At 32.6% G+C, this 21023-nt stretch overlaps 1 long non-coding RNA gene across 1 annotated transcript; it reads left to right on the top strand.

Annotated features, from left to right (window-relative positions):
• The first annotated feature begins 19123 nt into the window (after nt 1-19123).
• Nucleotides 19124-21015, top strand: LOC145792347 (uncharacterized). The gene is made up of 4 exons (XR_014331733.1): nt 19124-19363; nt 19742-19825; nt 20610-20679; nt 20760-21015. It is a non-coding gene; the product is annotated as an uncharacterized LOC145792347 (long non-coding RNA).
• The last annotated feature ends 8 nt before the right edge of the window (nt 21016-21023 follow it).

Raw genomic sequence — 21023 nt, forward strand, 5'->3', positions numbered from 1 at the left:
CTACTTTCATCCCCAGAAATTGAGCCACCTTTCCATGAATCAGTACTGGTCCTACAGGAGTGGACAAATGGGTGTTTTCACAAGCCACAAATCCACACACCGGGCATGAAAACTGTGCTTGCACAGAGGCAACAATCTACACTTCTCACCCACCTTGAAATTGTCCAAACAAACAGCACAGTCCACTGGACTACTTCATTTCTCTCTTGCTTTGAAATCGAAGCTCGGAAGCCTTTGAGGTCGTCTTGAGACATGCTTATGCTTCCAAAACGGCCACTACTCTCAGTTGCTGTGCTTGCATTCATAAACCCTCTTCTGAAGGCTCTCCCAACTATATAGACATGGATTATGACCAAAAATCCAATACCCACAAATAGAAGTATCAAGTAAATCACAACGTTCATAACTGGTTTGAGTCACAGAAACAACTTCACTAGAAATGAGAAGGAGGTTGTGTACATCTTACCTTACCCAGAGCCTGCTTTAGCAGGAAGCTCATGCATTGAGTCTGCCTGGAAGGGTAAAAATGGAGGGGGAAAGAAAACTTGAAAAAAGATCAGACTAGATGAGGATGTTTTTCAATGTGTCTTAATTAAAGATGTAAATTCATAATATTGGACACTTCGGCGATACTTTTTGAACCCTCCGAACACGACTTATACGATGAATCTCTTCATAATAACAATATTTTGTATTCTTTGGAATTCAACTTATTCAATCTAAATATGTTTTGAAACATTTACAACATGATACATCGTGTGTATTTCTATATTCAACATTTTTTTTTGCATTCTTTACATTGTAGTTATTACGTGAATGATAATTTGATTTTAAGTTATGAAATATATGGCTTTTTAATTTTAATTAGTGTTATGTTGTTTTCTCACTATCTTTGAATAAACTATTCATATCTTCCACATATAATAAATTTATAAAAATATAATTTTTTAACGTGTCTCAAGTGTATCGTGGCTTGCATTTTTTTGAAAATTGACGTGTAAATAAGTGTGTTAGTGTTGTGTGACGTGTCCATGTCTATGCTACTTAGACACCAGCAAAGTGCCCCACTGGCTGCAACAGCAGCTTGGAAACCATTTCAGAAAGTCAAACTAGAACTAACCTCACAAGAAAATCAAACACACATAAAAAGGCAATCAAATTTGACTTAGAAGGAAGAACCAAACCAAGTAACTCTTCTTTGCTCTTGAAAACCTACAAGTCAAATTCAACAAAGTCATTAAACATCCGAAAAGAAAAAGAAAAAAATACTAATTTCCGACATGAGACTACCTCATTAGTAATAAATTGACTCGTGTAGTCAACAAGACCCCCAGATTCAACATTACTGCATTTCACGAATGCTCCGTTCTGAAAATAAATAAATAATAATAATAATTATAAATGTTCGGCAGTACAAAGTCGAATTAAATGAAATTACTCGATTTTTGTTAACTGAATATACGAATAAAGTTCGACTGTAGTATGTTGAACAAAGGCATTTTGTTCGACCATAGTATATTGAACAAAGGCATTTTGTTCGACCGTAATATGTTGAACAAAGACATGTTGTTCGACCGTAGTATGTTGAACAATGATATAATATCCACTTCTGGTTACCTGAATTGTACCAACTATTTACCACTCAACAAGTAACAAAAACGAAAACAAAAACAACAAAAAAATAACCTCTTCCTTGCTCCATTGTTGTGAATCAAAGTTGCTAGGTGCATCCTTCATTGAATCCATTCAAAATCTTCAATAATACTATATTTTTGATTATTTGTTGAAGAGTTTTTGGTTTTGGTTTTAGGGTTTTTATATTCTTGACAAAGAAGATACGTAAAGAACAAGTTTGAAATTAATGATTTATATTATATTCATTCTTGTCCTTTATGGTAAATATACAAATGGTGTGTATCATAACTTGTCCTCTATAGTCATTTCACTTAAGGTTAAAATTATAATAAAAAAATTAATTAATGGTTTGCCTTGAGAGAAAAGGTGGTGTGTAAATAGAATGACCCACTAAAATGACACGAGTCTCAAACTATAGGGACTGTTAGTGTAATTCGTCTTTCTCACAAAAATCAAAAAATTCATTACAAATGAAGCTTTTTAACCTAAACTAAAATAATTAAAACAATTAAAAAATCAACCCATATTCCAAATGAACACTGAAGATTCATGATGGAGTGGTTGTTTGGCTGTCTTTGGGAATTACTCCACAATGCTTATCATTTAACTCTTGTTAAATTAATTTTTTTTGAAAATAATAAAAAATATTAGATTTCATTAATCTAATCAATAAGGTGGTTTGAATTTTGTTTACTTTTTAACTTTTATGAAAAAATATATAAAAAAAAATAGAAAAGTTATTTGACAAGTAAATAAACAAAAATAAATAAATAAAATTATTACTTATTTAAGATTGTCGCCAAACCATCCTAATAAATATCAAAAAAATTATTACTTAGGTTTTGAGGGAGACATATTTTTCAATTTTTTTTTTATTTTTTTTTATTTTTTTACTTTCTTGACTAATCAAAGGCTTTACTAATTACCTTGTTATTGTCGAGGATAAATAGGATTGAGAAAAATAAAACAAAAATCAAAAAAAGGGTAAATTACATTTACCTCTCTTGAGGTTTCTAACAAATATAAGGACCTCCCCTATGATTTGAATAATTACAGTAACCTCTCCTATTTTACCTAACAATGTCAAGATTCCTCCTTCTGTCAAATTGTTCCAAACGGTGTTATTTTTTGCTATAATAAATTACCTTACGCCTTTTAAAATATTAAAAAATGTTTTTGGATTGGAGGACAGATTTGGAAGAAACAAACAGTGTTTGGAACAATATTTTTGGATTTATTTTTTTTAAATATTAAAAATTGTTTCAAAAAATTTATTTTTTATTTTAATATATAATTTTTATTTAAATATTTTATTTTATTTTGTAAATATTTGATTTTTTTTTAATTTTAATATTTTAAACTCAAAACACAACTTCACACTCATCGTAACCAAACACATAACTTAAAACTAAATTCAAAAATTATTTTCAAATCTCATAGCCAAACACATAACTTGACACTCCACGCTGCTTTCAAAACTTTACACTCAAATCATTACCAAATGCATAACAAAAAAATTAAAATATTTAAAAATATATTTATAAAATAAAATAAAATATTTCAAAAAAACTATATATTTAAAATAAAAAATTAAAATTTTAAATTTTTTTAGTATTTAAAAAATATTTTTAAAATATTTTTAAAAAATACAACACATAGATGTATGAAATATAATACACATTAAAATAAATGAATGAATATTTAAAATATAAAATATTTACCCTAAAAAAATAAATTCAAAAAATTTCAAAATTTATAACCAAACAAATTTTTTCTTTTCAAAACTCATAACTCAAAATACGACTCCACACTCAAATCATGATTCTAAAAATAATTTTAAAAAATAAAATAATTTTTTTTGAATTTTTTTTTCTTTTACAATAGAGTTTTTGAAAAAGTTTGGTTTTGAGTTTTGAATTAAGTTTTAAGTTTGTATTTGATTATGAGTTTTGAAAATAATTTTTGAATTGAATTTTGAGTAAAAACATGTTTTGAAAAAAGATTTTTTTTAGAAACATGTTTAGTTCTCTTTTAGAATCACAATTCCAATTAGAAATTTTCAAAAATCTTTTCAAAACTCATATAGTCTTATCCAAATACACAACTCAAAACTCAATTCAAAAATTATTTTCAAAACTCATAACCAAACACAAACTTAAAAAAATACAAACTTATGTTAAATATATTTTTTAAATATTAAAAAATTTAAATTTTTTTTAAATATATAGTTTTTATTTTAAATATTTTATTTTATTTTATAAATATATTTTTAAATATTTAATTTTTTTGTTATGCGCTTGGTTACGATTTGAGTGTAGAGTTTTAAAAGCAGTGTAGAGTGTCAAGTTATATGTTTGATTATGAGATTTGAAAATAATTTTTCAATTGAGTTTTGAGTTATGTGTTTGGTTACGATTTGAGTGTGAAGTTGTGTTTTGAGTTTAAAATATTAAAATTAAAATATTAACAAAATAAAATAAAATATTTAAAAATATTTAAATACAAATTATATATTTCGAGTAAAAAATAATTTTTTTAAACATTTTTTAATATTTAAAAAAAATAAATCCAAAAATACTGTTCCAAACGTTGTTTGTTTTTTCCAAACCTGTCCTCCAATCCAAAAACATTTTTTAATATTCTAAAAGGAAGGACAATAAGGTTATTCACTATAGCAAAAAGTAACACCGTTTGGAACAATTTGACAAAAGAGGAAATCTTGACATTGTCAGGTAAAGCAAGGGAGGTCACTGTAATTATTCAAATTACAGGGGAGGTCTTTGTATTTGTCAGAAACCTCAGAGCAGGTAAATATAATTTACCCTAAAAAAAATTATAATCCAATCGTATTATTTGATCTGTTTCCGTGAATGATTGATTCAATCTAATTATTTAAAAAAAAAGAAAAAAGAAATTGATAATGGTTTGATTTACTTGTTTGGGATTCAATTATTTTAAATTTTTTTTGATTTTTTATAAAATAACGTGTAAAACAAATAGATAAAATAATATGATAACTTACAATAACTTTTTGATTTTTTGACAAAAATTGTTAGTTACCAAACGAGTTTGAACCAAACTATTTATTCTTGTCATATACTTAAAAAGTGTTTTTTATTGAGTTTTTTTAAGCTCAATTTGATTAGATAGATAATACAAAAAAAGAAAAAATATATATATATTTAGATAGAGAGTCTTAAAAGTAACGGAAACTAACATTTTATGTACAACTCAAATTAATTTGTTAGGTTAACAACTTTTACAAAATATACAAGAAGTCCATTTATGGGATTTTTATTGATAAATCCATCTTAGAGTTGTTATAACCCATTAAGTCCACAAAGGAATATTATAACCTGATTAGTCTCATATACTTTTCTTTTTATTCCATAAATTTCATTTTTCTAATTTTATATTTTTACATGGACTATTATGCCCTTGTATATATACACACTGTGTTAATACATAACACGTTCCTGTGATTTCGTGATTCAGTTTTGGCAGTTTCTATCATTCTAAATCAAATGGATACGTTTCTATCTTGCATGCTATCGTTCTATCGTTCTGAGGCTTTGATGTACTAGGGTTTCATTGTTGCTGTTGTAGTCTGGTTCGGTGATTTTCAAGTGAAGACGACGAATTTGAAAGTGTTCGGTTCTCACATTTTTTGGAGTATAACTACTTCAAAGCAGTTGTTTTCGAGTTTCCGGACGATTGTAGGATTGCATGATTAAGGTTAGTATCATTTTGGTTATGAATACATGTTCACTTTATGTTTTGATTTGTAGAATGGATCAGATGCTCTATTTTTTTATTGATATAGATCGGATGCTCTGTTTTTTCAATTACATGCATCATACGTGGTCCTGTGGAGGGGAGGTCATTCAGATTATGTGAAGAATGTTATAATATTCCTTTTACTTTGATGTATCCATAATGAGGCTCTGTGTGAGTAATATAATTCAGAGTATGTGAAATAATGTGAATGTTTACATCATGTTAGTATTACGTGAAGAATGTGGATGTTTGCATTTTACTTTGATGTTTGCTTAATGAGGCTCTATGTGAGTGATATAATTCAGAGTATACGGATCAATGTGAATGTTTACATCGTGGTCCTGTGGAGGGGAGGTCATTAGATTAGTGATGAATGTGGATCTTCTATAATTCAGAGTATGTGGAACAATGTAAATGTTTACATCATGTTAGTATTACGTGAAGAATGTAGATGTTTGCATTTTACTTTGATGTTTGCTTAATAAGGCTCTGTGTGAGTGATATAATTTAGAGTATATAGATCAATGTGAATGTTTACATCGTGGTCTTGTGGAGGGGAGGTCATCAGATTAGTGATGAATGTGGATCTTCTATAATTCAGAGTATGTGGAACAATGTGAATGTTTACATCATGTTAGTATTACGTGAAGAATGTGGATGTTTGCATTTTACTTTGATGTTTGCTTAATGAGGCTCTATGTGGGTGATATAATTCAGAGTATATGTGTCAATGTAAATGTTTACATCTTGTTAATATTATGTGAAGAATGTGGATGTTCTCACTTTACTTTGATGTTTGCTTAATGAGACTTTGTGTAGGTGATATAATTCAAAGTATATGTATCAATATGAATATTCACATCTTGTTAATGTGAATTATGGATTTAACACTTGAATTGTACACGTATTCATCTAATTTTTGCACAATGTGAATTTTCATATCAGTTTGGATTATTGTTGATTATTGTATTATTGTGTTTTTACAGGAGATGGATACCTTTATGATGTTGGCGTGTACATATGGTTGCAGTACCACTGTAATAAATACTACCCACGCATTGTGTTATTCGTATTTGGTGGACTATTTGTGTGAAAAATGGGAGGAGTTGTCTGCTGGTTCTATTTCATTGTTCTGTCGATTACTTGGGATTAATAGGTGTGATTTGGAGAATGAGAAAGAATTTCAGAACTTGTTATTGCTTGCTAAATCAATGGGGGTACAACATGTAGAAGTTGTGGTTGAGTTGAAAAGTGATATTGGTTAGTCAAGTAGCTCGGGATCGCTGCGTGTGGGGATTGAGGAAGATATTGATGCACTACGGAGATTTTGCCACCGTAAGGAGAAGGTGTTGTTGTCAGCCCCTTAGGCAAATGGTATTACGCATGTGGGACAACGGTTTGTTGGAGGTGTACAAGAATTTCTTGATGTTTTATGTAAGTATGCCATCCAATGTGGGTTTCAGTTTACGTATGTCAAGAACGAGACAACAAGAGTTACTGCTGTGTGCGCGATACGTGAGGAGAGAGGCTGCTTGTGGGCTATACATTGTAGAGCACAACGAGCAAATAGTTTTTTCTACATCAAGAGGTTTAGTGATGTGCATAGTTGTGGTACGGATGTCCGAACATCGAAGAATCTGCGAGTTAGTTCGGATTTGGTATTGAGTACCATATCTGAAATTGTGAGGGACAAGCCGTTGACTCGGCCGTGTGAGGTGGTAACTATTTTGAAGAGGGATTATGGGCTAGATGTGAGTTACCATGTCGTATGGTTGGGTGTGGAGAAAGCAAAGGTTGGTATTCATGGAGATCACTTATTATCGTTTGACCAGCTGCGGTGGTATTCGGATGCTGTGATGCAGTACAATCCGGGGAGTTATGTCAATATTGACTATGATGCGGAGTAGTCAACAGTTTTGTCGTTTCTTTGTGTCATTCGCTGCGTGTATTTCTGGGTTCAATTCTTGTCGGCCTTTATTATTCCTGGATGGAACATTCCTCAAAGGAAGGTACAAAGGTCAGCTACTTGCGGCCACGGCGAAAGACAGAAACAATGGTTAGTATTTTTTTTAGCTGTCTATTCATGTCAATAGTCACTCTGAGCAGCATAGTCTGGACAAATGAGTGATTGATAAATTATAAGTAATGTGAACATTGACATTAGTATGCACTGATGTGAATGTTCACATCAGTGTATACTAATGTCAGTTGATCCATTAATGAATAGTACTGTGAATGTTCACATTATCAATGACTCAACAATCAACAATGAATTATTAATGGTTGTTAATGTGAATGTTCACATCGTTGATGTTTATGAACCCGAATCCAACAATAACAATAGTAATAGGGCAATGTAGATATGAACATTCACATGACCTGTTTCGTTTATACTATTTTTTTTTCACTTTGGAATATTGTGTATTGGTGTTGTGTTGTAGGTCTATTTCCTGTTGCATTTGCGATTGTTGATTTAGAGACCACGACCAATTGGTCGTGGTTCTTGCATGAACTTGGGAAGGTTGTTGATGGTAAGCGCCAGATTACTTTTATTTCGAATCGTAATCTTGGTCTGTTAGAAGCTATGCCAAAGGTGTTCCCATCGGCTCATCACGATTATTGCTTACAACACTTGAAGAGCAATTTAAGAGACCGGATGAAAGGAATTGATAATGGATTCAGGGATCACCTAGTAAGTAGTTTGGGTGACTGTGCTTATGAGCCAACTATGGTAGGGTTCCATGAAAAGCTTGCAAAATTAAAAGAGGAGGGTAAACAACGAGCTCATAATTTTTTCAAGGACTTGGCACTTGAGCACTGGGCAAATTCATACTTCAGGTAATAATAGTTTCCTAAGGTGTTCCATTTGGCAAGTTTAGAAAGGTAGCGATGTGAATTTTCAGTTTAGAATGGTAACAATCTTCGAATTGTGTTTCATGTTTAATGTAAATGATGTGAATGTTCACATCTACTAATGATGACTGATGTGAATGTTCACATCTGTTAATGATGACCTGTTAAATTCTGTATTGTACAATGTTTGTGATATTGTGCAGGGGCATGCGTTATGGGGAGATGACATCCAATGCGGCGGAGTCATTTAATAACTGGATTAAAGAAGCACGTAATCTTCCCATCACTCAAATGGTGGACGCAATTCACACTCAGTTGATGCCGCAAATGTCTGCATGGCGTGACCAAGCAAACAAATGGAATGAGCTTATTTGTCCTACATTCGAAACAAGGCTTATGGATTCGTTCAATGACAGCAGGTCTTGGCAAGTTAGCAAAGCCAATGAGGATGTGTTTGAAGTTCATTCGATACCATCTGTTACAGTTGATGTTGCGAGGCGTACATGTTCTTGTTTCAAATGGCAAATCAATGGATTCTCATGTGACCATGCTGTTATTGCTATTCAGAAGAGCCACTATAATCTCAATGATTGTGTGGAACAGTACTTTCATGTAGAGACATATCGTGCAGCCTATTTGGGTGCCATATTCCCAATACCATCGGTGGAGAAGTCGCCTTTTGATCCCACGAACTTCACTATATACCCGCAAACTGTGAAAAGACCACCCGGAAGGCCGAAAAAGAATAAGATCCCATCAAGGGGTGAGAAACTGAAACAAATAAGGTGTGGGAGATGTGGTAAGTTGGGGAGCTATAATCGGAAATCATGCACGGAGACGATATAGGATGTACATTTTTCATTTCAACATTGTATTTTATATTGGATTCTTATATTAGTTTTTGAAATAAGATTGTGTTGTGTTGGCAAACATTGTGTTGCAATAAGATTACGTTACGTTGGCAAATAAAATAATGCATTAGTATTTGATTTGTGTTTTATTTTTATTTTTTTAAGGTACTAATCTGAAATTTATGTTGTTGTGTTTTGGATGAATGCATGATGTTAACATTCACACTTGTGTAATATAATCACATTATGTGAATGTTCACATTGTTGAACTTTCAAACATTTCTGTGGTGTGAATGTTCACATTATTGTTACCGTTAACAGCATCAAAGTAGATGAAATGAACGTTTACATCAATGTAACCATTCACATCATCAACTCATAAGATGTGAATGTTCATGACATCGTTGTTGCCATTCAAATAATCAAAAGTTATGATGTGAATATTCACATCATCAAATTATTAGATGTGAATATTGACTTGTGTTAAGAAATATCACACTCACACCTGTCATATTGTGTTACATGAACACTTTAAGCAATATTCACGTCCATGTAGTATGGTTTAAAACATAAGAAAGTGTACGATCATTCTGTGATGTGAACATTCGCATCATGTCATGTGTCAAAAAAAAAAAATACAATCTCAATGTGCATGACCAACATAAAATAGGTCTGAAAATGCATATACATATATTGACTGAAAAATATCTGTACAAGCAGTGATATAGACTTGATTTACAATTAAGCTAGTCTGCTCCAATATGTAAAATTTATTGACACTAAATTGTCTTAAATGTGGATAACAAATTTGGGTAACAGTGATAGGTGGACACTCCCCACCTATAGGTTTTCACATTGCACTGTGTTTCTGTGGTTCAGAAAAAGGTGTACTAATGAGTCTCTTATTTGACACCATTCAAAGCGATCTAGGCTGGTAACAATGTCTTCACGGTATACATGCGCCCTCATGATATAACAAACTGCAGGCCCGCAATCCACCCTGAAAATGAAAACTTCTTGTTAGATTTTGAAATTTAGGTGGGCAATGGTTGTGGAACATGTGTACAAATCGATTTTAAGCTTACGAATTTGATGTTTGCTGAGGACAAATGTCTACTGATATGATTGTTTGCGAAGTATTTTGGCTTGATAAGTTGGTCCATAATGGTGATGATGGTCCAATGTTGTGCACCAAAGCCGCGATGTAGTCCTTCTGCCAACAATGAAATTTCATATTAGGCACCAACCAACATAGTGCATATGTCCAAGGTCAAATATTACACATCATGACAAGTATTATATGTGTCAGCCACTTACCATTATTTGTGCTTTGTCAATATGTGGGTCATGTATGCCTTCTCTTGGGTGCAGCGAGTTATAATGCCTCCATACATTCTCTTTCATGTCGTACACAACAATTGTCCAATGGAAGTTGTCATGTGTTGGAAAGATTAAGAATCTCTGGCCTTGATACTCCTTGATGTGTACATCAATCAGTTTATTCCTCTTGTGGGGGGGGGTACTCATGTATGATTTTCTGCACACAAAGGGCATACAATGATGTACCAAGTATTTATATCAATGTTTGATGTGAATGATGTGAATGTTCACATCTGCTAATGGTGAGTGATGTTACTGATGTGAATGTTCACATTTGCTAATGGTGAGTGATGTTACTGATGTGAATGTTTACATCTGTTAATGAGTGATGTGAATGTTTACATCTATTAATTTGTGAAACAGTCATACAATGTATTGCAGATGTGAATGTTCACACCTGTTATATTATGTTGTTGTTAACATTCACATCTGTGTATCATTTAAGTTAACAGCATAAAATGATGTTAATGTTCACATCTGTCAATGTGAATCTTCTCATCTGTCATTTTATGTTGTTGTTAACATTCACATCTGCCTATCATTTAAGTTAACAATATAAGCATATAATGCTGAGATGAACATTCACATCTATTGAAACATAAACAAAGCAAAAGTCTAGTGGTTACCAAACATGTGCTTGTAAAGATGAATAATGAATCCTCCAAACTTGGGTTGACTAGCCCTTGTAGTTCAAGTAGAATTTCACCATATGCATCTATCATCTGTAGAAACAGAGAGGTGGCAGTACATTATTTGCAGTGTCTTTACAGTGTGTGTGTGTGTGTGTGTTTTGTACACATTTACAGTTGCCATACGTTGTTGGTTATTGATTCTTCCTTGATGATGTGTATGATGTCATCAAAATACACATCTTTAGTCTTTGAGTCTCCTCGCCACACTAGCAACCTGTGCATTGTGATTACAGAAAACGTTCATGTCAACATTGCACATTTATAAAATGATCAAATTTATTAAGTATGTATGTAAACTGAACATGAGCAAAAAAAAAAAAATTCAGTTGGGGATATGTAAGATCACTTACCCATCATCGCCGTTCTTGTGCAAATTTTGGACCTTCTGCTTGTTAATTTTGTTTATGTTGGCCCAAACCTTCAGTTTGTTGTTCAAGGTTAACTTCTTGTACTTTGTTGGCTGATTTTTTTGTGGTTGCTTGTCTAAATCTTGTGCAATTTGGACTGCATGGGATTGCTCTTTGGCTCCCTCTTTCCCTTTCTTTTGACCAGGCAAGTTGGGGTATTCAAACTCATCCAACCGGTGTTCTTTCCTTACCTTCTGCTTTATGCACTTTACCCTTGATGGTGGGCTGATAATGTGTTCCAATGCTGCAGTGGGATGCTTCTTAAGGCTGTCATGAGCCTTTTGTGCTTCAACTTGAGTGATAATGTGGACGGACTGATCGTCAAAAAAGTCTTGAAGAATTGTTTTTTCACATTCCAAGTTGATGACCAACTTTGTCAGCCGTTGAATTTCTGTATCTTTCCACTCCATGCAAGTCTTCATGTCCATGTCCATATTAGATGAGCCCGATTGGTCAAATAGTTTGGCTTCAAGGGCAGCAATCACCCTTGCCCTCAACTCCCATGATTCTTCCAACTGTTTGTATTTCGCTTCCCATTGTCGTACAAGACCCCAAGCTTTTTGGTTTTCTTTTATAAGTACTTCCACAATGTCCGGCTCAGTTGGTTGTGCTATGATGATACCTCTCTCGGCATTGGGGGTGCTACAGCTGGGGTTGACATCATGTCCAACATCATTCAGGTCCATTGCATCGACAGAAAATCTATCATTGTCGTCACTGCGTTGACTGTCTTTGCTTTCATCATCATTGCTTTCATCTTTCTTTGCTGGTGCAGTTGACAAAATCTCAGGTTTGGACTCCACATTCAATTTTGTATGATGGTACATCTTCGCTTCAGTTGGGGATGCCATTAACTCGCCGCCATATACCTGCAGTTGGAAACAGTATGTTAGTTAGATAGTTTCTTGTCTCACTATGTAAATGGGCACAATATTTTTGGTTGTACTTTTACCTCATTTAAACCAAGCTTAGCCAAAGATATGGACTTCATGTTGCTATGTAAGGCTGTGAGGTCCCACTTTACGCATCGCGGAATGGCATTGGGGTTGCGGGGTTGTAAGATTGTTGTATGCTCACACAACCAGTACTGAAACAAATAACAAATATCAGTAATGTGAATGTTCACATCAATTAACACTGATGTGAATGTTTACACCACTAGGCAGTAATGTGAATGTTTACATCAATTAACACTGATGTGAATGTTTACACCAGCGGCTAATACTGTGTGTTTATACATTACTGAACAGTAATGTGGATGTTCACATTATTGATGTCAACTTCCACACCATTGCCTAGTAATGTAAATGTTCATATCAGTAATGTGAATGTTCCAAATTTGTTTTGGTGCTACCATCACATCAATCTAGATTGATGTGAATGTTTACAGCAGTGTCTACTAATGTGTGTTTGTACATTACTGAACAGTAATGTGAATGTTTACATCACTGATGTCAACTTCCACACCATTGCCCAGTAATGTGAACATTCACATCAGTAATGTGAATGTTCCACATTTGTTTTGGTGCTAACATCACATCAATCTACACTGATGTGAATGTTTACACCAGCGTCTACTAATGTGTGTTTGTACATTACTGAACAGTAATGCGAATATTTACATCACTGATGTCAACTTCCACACCATTGCCTAGTAATGTGAACATTTACATCAGAGTAGGCAGACCTCGTAAATGTTCATATTAAACATAGAATAAGTTTTATGAGATTTACCATTAACAACATCACACATCCGGTGACTCGTCCTGATTTTTCACAGTTTTGGCCCAATGAACCCATCAGGGTTGCCCGGATGCTCTTAGCTCAATCATACTCGATCATCTTGTCTAATGGGTCCATGTATGAAAAGAAAGCCCATCCAATTGTTTCTCCCGATGTAGAAAAGAATAGCTTGACGCATGCATACATGCAAACTAATCTTGCGACCTCTTCATTGTCTTGTTTCTTTGTGCCCTTCAATGCTTCGCTCAGAATTTCTTGTATTTTGGCAGCACTTAACCGACTAACATCCTTGCACATTCGATGTATGATGCCGGTTGTTGGTTTTGCATCGTAAGAGAGGTCCATCGACTTGGTGCTGTAGTCCACCCTAAAAATCAGTGATACGTCGCTTCTAAAAATCTGGATGTTCTTATCCCCAATGCAAAACCTCCCACTAGACGGCTTGAATGTCTGTACTATACGTACAATGACATCATCATATTTCATGCAGTGGTTGAGGTCGGCTTCATTACTGATTAAGCAATCAAATAATGGCCAAAACGGTGTTTTTCTAAGGCACTTCAATTGGCCACTTGTAAATTTTGGATCTTTTAACAGTTTGACCAATCCAGTTATATTTGACCGGTAGTTAACTTTTTTCATGTTCACTTCTTCAGGAACAGCTATTTGATCAGGTTTGGCTTTGGCACGAGATTTCCCTCGCTTTCGCTTGCCATTAAATCTATGGAGAAGACCTGGGTGTTCAAATAAGAACATATAATTGGCTGAAAAACAGAGGATGGAACCAAAAGCACCAAACAACATTCAACAATCAGCATTGACAGTAATGTGAACATTTACATCATTGTACACTGATGTGAATGTTCACATCAGTGTATACTAATGTTAGTTTACCCAGTATAGTAATGTGAATGTTTACATCATCTATGTTTGCAAAATCAATTCCGAAAACAACACCAGTTACAGGACAATGTAAATGTTTACATGGGTGATCACATTATGTTATAATTTGCTAAAAATCAAAGGGTGGAACCAACAGCACCAAACAACACCCAAGAACACAAACAAGTCGGACATTGATGTCAGAATGTGAATATTTACATCATATTTCATCACATTGTTGAATGAAGTTTGGGGGTTCTGTAGACATTAACAATCAACAATATCAACAGTGACAGTAATGTGAACATTTACATGATGTGAATGTTCACATCAGTGTCTACTACTGTAAGTTTACCCAGTAATCAACACTAATGTGAATGTTCACATCATCTATGTTTACAAAATAAATTCCGAAAATAACAACAGTTACAGGACAATGTAAATGTTTACATGGATAATCACATTATGCTATAATTTACTAAAAATCAAAGGGTGGAACCAACAGCACCAAACAACACCCAACAACACAAACAAGTCTAACATTGATGTCACAATGTGAATATTTACATCATATTCCATCACATTGTTAAGTGAAGTTTTGGGGTTTTGTGGACATCAAGAATCAACAAAATCAACAGTGACAGTAATGTGAACATTCACATCATTATACACTGATGTGAATGTTCACATCATTATACATTGATGTGAATATTCACATCAGTGTCTACTAATGTAAGTTTACCCAGTAATCAACACTAATGTGAATGTTCACATCATCTATGTTTACAAAATCAATTCCGAAAACATCTATGTTTACAAATTCAAATCCGAAAACCAGAAGGTGGATGTATACATCGGTGATCACATTATGATTGAAAAGCAGAAAGTAGAATGGTATTACTTACTTTTGTTTCTCATGGTTGGTGGGTATGGATGACACTCAGTGGATGAAATAAACTCAATGCGACGACAGGAATTTCCGAACGACGAAGCACCCTCCTTCCGATGTGAATCTTCGTAGCGGTGAGATGAAGAGGAATCTGGGGTCGACGGTCGACGGTGGACGACGACGACGTTGGTGAGGCGATGTGAATCTAGGGTTATTGGAGGCGATGTGAATCTCGTTTCGTGGATTCAGTTTTTGTTTTGGAAATTTTGTGGATTGAATAGTTGGAATGGGAATGGGCTTTGTAGAATCGGTTACACGCGGGAGAGGCGGAGGAGGGTTATGTTGTCCTTTTACAATTATTGGACCTAATGGAATATTCAAAAATAGTTTGGGTTTTATGGAATAAAACAGTTACAAATAGAATTTATCAAAAAAGAGCCCTTTATTTATCTCACAAATCTTGACAATGTTTATTTTGTTTTCTTTTTGTCCATTTTCTCTGCACAACTCTATGTTATGTAGTGATTATATTTTTTTCATTTTCTTACAAAAAAAATTCATCTATTCAAATATATATAAGAAAATAAATTTTCATTTCTTTTTCTTTTCTTTCACTTCACTTTCTACCGTTTTCACTTTCTATCATCCATTTCTTTTTAAAAAAACGGAGCCTTAAGGAGTTTTATTTTATTTTATGTTTATTAGAAGTTAAAATTTTAAATTGTCTTTAAAGTTGTTAAAAGAGTTTTTTGTGAATAAAAACAATTAATGTGACGTTTTGACAAACAATTTTTTTGATTTGTCCAGTCAAAAAATTAATTTATTTTGCGCTTCTCAAATACCCCTTTTAAGGTATCACATGTGAAACAAATCTTTCGTTACTCATAAAAAATCTATATAATAAGGCAAGAGATTTTTTAAAAATGTGTTAAATGTATGAGAGATACATTTTGAATTAAGGGTTGAGATCATACTTGGCAAGTATCTAACGGTCAAGATAATTTCTTTGATTTTGTTTTTCCCCAAAAAATGTGTCTTTTCACTTCCTCTATTTCCCTTTCCCATGTTAAGAGATTAAGAGATACATTCATATCTCTCTCTGGTTTTAGCTCTAGCAACTCCAGCAACTCTCCATTTTCCAGCAACTCTCCATTTTCCTCACTGGTTTTAGCTTAAATTTCTCTCTCGGTTTCGATTCTGCAATCTCCAATAACTCTTCACAGGTGACATTCCTATTCTCCTTTGCCCTTTCACTCTTCTAACCTATGAAATGGGTTGCAAATATGATGGGTTTTGATATCATTGAAATGGGTTTCTATTTCTGTATGTATTTCAAAAAATGTGATGGGTTGAAAATTTGATGGATTTCATAAAATAAATTTGAAATGAGTTGCAAATATGATGGGTTTATATTATGTGTTTTAATGGGTTGTTATTGATCCAACAAGGACTGTTTCGGCTGGAAAAGTTGAGATTGGGGCATTCAGAACATACCCAGAAGGATATAAACCTCCAGATGAGCCTGTTTCTAAGTATCAAACCATCCCTTTAAACAAGATTGAAGACTTTGGTGTACATTGCAACCAGGTTAATTTGTTTTCCATCAACTCCTTTCTGGAAATGATGGTTTAAAGCTGGATAACTTAAGCTGGCTGTTTTTTGCAGTATTATTCATTGGACATCACGTATTTCAAATCATCACTTGACTGCCACCTCTTCGATCTGCTATGGAATAAGTACCGGGTGAATACTCTTTCCTCATCGCCTTTACTGGGGAATAAAGACTATGTTGCCGGGCAAATTTCTGATCTAGGTATGTCTAAAGCTATTCTTGAGAGATATAGAGGTTCTACATTTCTCCTGAATTACTTAAATAGTTACTTAAAAAGCCCCAGGAATCTGTGATGTTATGGGTTTTAATGGGTTTCATTTTTTAAATGGGTTTCCATGGTTTCATTAGTTAAATCTGAAGATGCCCCAATTTAGATTTAGGAAACTGTTTATTTCAGTTTGATTTATGTTTATTTCAGTTTAAACAATCTGTGTTTATTTCAGTTTAGATGGGTTTTATTTATGAAATGTTTGATTCTTTAATGGGAAATGGGTGCTAATTCATGAAATGGGTCCTAAATACTTTTGAGTTTGCTAAATACTCTTGAAATACTGATATGGGAGTGGGGATACACTCAATTTTCCTACTATTTTGAACAAATTACACCCACAACAAATTTAATGGGTGTTTGGACCATATGAACAAAGATTAGAAGTTTTTTGTTTGTTGAAATTGAAATGAATGTAATGAAATTTTTAGATGAGATTGATAGTTTAGAGATGATGTAGAAAAATAGTGATATTGTAAGGGGGATAAAAGTGAAATTAACCCTTGGTTGCTAAATGTTGTTTTTTTTTGTTTGTTGACATTGAAATATGTGATGTTATGGGTTTTAATGGGTTTCATTTTTTAAATGGGTTTCCATGGGTTTCATTAGTTAAATTTGAAGATGCCCCAATTTAGATTCAGGAAACTGTTTATTTCAGTTTAACTTATGTTTATTTCAGTTTAAACAATCTGTGTTTATTTAGATGCCCCAATCTGTGTTTATTTCAGTTTAGATGCCCCAATCTATGTTTATTTTAGTTTAAATGGGTTTTATTTATGAAATGTTTGATTCTTTAATGGGAAATGGGTGCTAATTCATGAAATGGGTCCTAAATACTTTTGAGTTTGCTAAATACTCTTGAAATACTGATATGGGAGTGGGGATACACTCAATTTTCCTACTATTTTGAACAAATTACACCCATAACAAATTTAATGGGTGTTTGGACCATATGAACAAAGATTAGAATTTTTTTTGTTTGTTGAAATTGAAATGAATGTGATGAAATCTTTAGATGAGATTGATAGTTTAGAGATGAAGTAGAAAAATAGTGACATTGTAAGGGGGATAAAAGTGAAACTAACCCTTGGTTGCTAAATGAATCTTCAACCAGTTTGGTGCGAAATCGTGGAATTTATCAAAATTAGAATTGCATTTTAGGTGAATGGGTGGGCCAATCTCTATCATTGCAACATGAATGATTTTCTACACTCTCTAGAAGGGCTGAAATACACCAGAATTAATTTGTAGCTCTATTTTTGTTGCTTCAGTTCTGTTTTTGCTGATAAAAAATTAAAAAAAAAATGCATTGTGTTTGCTTAATAGGCTCACATTAGATAGCTTGATACTTCCTAAGAACAATGATTGATCATTAGACAGTTTGAGGACTTCCAAACATTGAGGTAAGAATTTGATTTGTATTCTTACTGAAGCAGTGATTGATCATTGTTATTTAGTGATTATTTCTTTGGTTGGTTGTCTAACTTCACTATACAAATCTAGGAATTTTATCATCCATCATGCTTGCTATAGGTATGATTTGTAGGTATATGATTGAACACAATAAAAATACATATTTTTTTGTGTGTCATGTGTCATGTGTTAATGATGAAATAAAAAAAATCATTAATACAAATTCATTTGATGAATGAATGTGTTAATAGTTAGGATTTGTATAGTCAAGTTAGACAACCATGGCTTTAACACCTACCCAAAAAAAAAAGAAACCATGGCTTTAAATTTTTATTCTGTTAACTGTTAGGATTTGAATCTTTTTCAGTTAATTGATTTTGAAATTCATGACTTAATTGGCTATTTTCAGTTAACTGATTAGCGAATGTCTTTTTATTTTCTTAGAATTCTCCATTAATATGATTTCAAATTTTAAAATTTTCCCCCATTTTTTATTGTTTCAATTATGAAGTTATTTTCGAATTCCAAGTATTATTTATAGTAATTTTGTGTTTGGTTTTAGATTTTGATATCTGCATTTTCAACTCTACTGTACAATAATTTTTCTTATCAAAATCAAATCATTGATCTACATGTAACATATTATTAGCTCAATGAAGAATATTATATACAAAGTTCCAAATTGAAATTGTATTTGTGTTTGTGTTTGTGTTGGAAAAATTAAACATATTTGATTTCTGAAATGTGAAATGGGTTTCATTTTTAAATGTGTTTTGATTTGAAATTGCTTTCACTTTAATTTTTCTTTTTAGTTTTAAGTATGAAAGATTTTTTCTCCTAAAATCAATGCACAATTTTATGTTGAGTTGGAGTGTTGTAGAGAAATTATCAATGCATGTAAGGATGACGGAGGCATTGGAATTTGGTGAGGAGAATAGTTCTAAAGGCTCTATGAATAGAGGTAACTAAGATTCCATCCTTTTTTTGCTTCTATTTTTTATTTTTTGTACATTCATGTCGTAAGTTGATGATTTAATCTTTTACTCGATTTCCATAGTTCAAAGACCAACTTCTTCATGTCACTTGACATAAATTACAACCTATTTCCTATTATTTTAATTAAATTTATTGTTATGCATTCCATTGTAAGGATTTGGGTATAATTTTGCAATAATTGAAGTTAAAAATAATTGGTTTTGCCACAACATAATTTCTGCTACTACAATGTTCACCAAATGCTTGATAAATTGTTTGATAAAAAACCATTTTTATATGTTCGCCAAATGCTTCATAAATTGTTTCTCTATTTGATTTGTTTGATGTGTTTGTTAATTCACAGGGAATGGAAGGTGAAAGGAGATTGATTGAATGATCAAACTTTTGGTTGGGGAAAAAGTTCCCCTATGCTAAACTTTTGACTAGGGTGAGGAAAAAGTTCCCTTTACTTGATTAGGTTGAATTTATGAATTTATCTATTGTTTGGACAATGTTCTCTTTACTAATTATTTTTATTATTATTTATTGTTGGGGAAGACAAAAAAATTAGCATTTTTTTTTTTTGCATTACTTCTAAATAGTTTGAATGCTCTCAATTGGATCTTGGTTGTGAGTTTATGAAATCTTTCTTTTCAGATTGTGGTTTGAAGATTTTTGAATATTTTTTTTTTGAATCTTTTGTGTGATTTTTTTTTTTTTTTTTTTTTTTTTTGTGTTTTGAATAGTTTGATGTGTTTTTTTGAATAGTTTGATGTGTGTTTTCAAATGGTATGATTGTTTAACACCTACCCAAAGGAAAGAAAACTACCCAAAGGATAGTTTAACACCTACCCAAAGGAAAGAAAACTACTCAAGAAAGGGAATAAAAAATACACAAATGGTATGATTATTTTCAAGTTTGTTTTGGAACATGTATAAAGAAAATCATGGGGGAAATGTAATATTTTGGAGGATGCATAATCTCTGTGTAATTTCTTTTTTATTGCAAAGTTTGTGAAGATGGACATGGTGCTTTTAATGATGTTCAGACTAAATTATGCATCCTTAAAAAATTATAAAGGATATTTTACAAAGATATATAAAATTTTGCAAATAGAAGAGAGAAGTAACTAAGTTTAAAAAAGATTACAAACGATGAAAGAAGGAAATAAATTGAAAGTGTATTTTAATTAAAATTGTGTTTAAATTATGATCAAGTCAAACTTTTGTAGGATTGGGTTGAAAAAGCTAGAGCTCAAGAGGATAAATAAGTCTACATTGCTCCGATGGAATTGTAATAAGGTATCCTTAGTCCATATTGTTTCAATATTTATTTTTCGTATTGTTTCAATATGCTAATGTTATTGTTTTTTAAATATTAGATTGTTGTGCATGCTCCTCATTGAAAAAAGTACACAGAAGTTGATACATGGACATTTCAGAATGTGATGGAGAACAAGTTTGAAGGTGTCCAAGCGCTTTAGAGGCGGCCATGTACTTTTTGTAAAAGAACAAGTTTGAAGACATTATACGGCTTACATTTTGTAAAGTTGACAAATATTTTGTAAAGTATATCCTTGATGTTAACCACTTTTGTAAAGCTTCCTACTAATTATGTACTTCATTGAATTTCTAATATTTTTGTG

This window comes from Camellia sinensis, chromosome 6, assembly GCF_055761805.1.
Source record: "Camellia sinensis isolate YWXY chromosome 6, ASM5576180v1, whole genome shotgun sequence".
Taxonomy (NCBI): domain Eukaryota; kingdom Viridiplantae; phylum Streptophyta; class Magnoliopsida; order Ericales; family Theaceae; genus Camellia; species Camellia sinensis.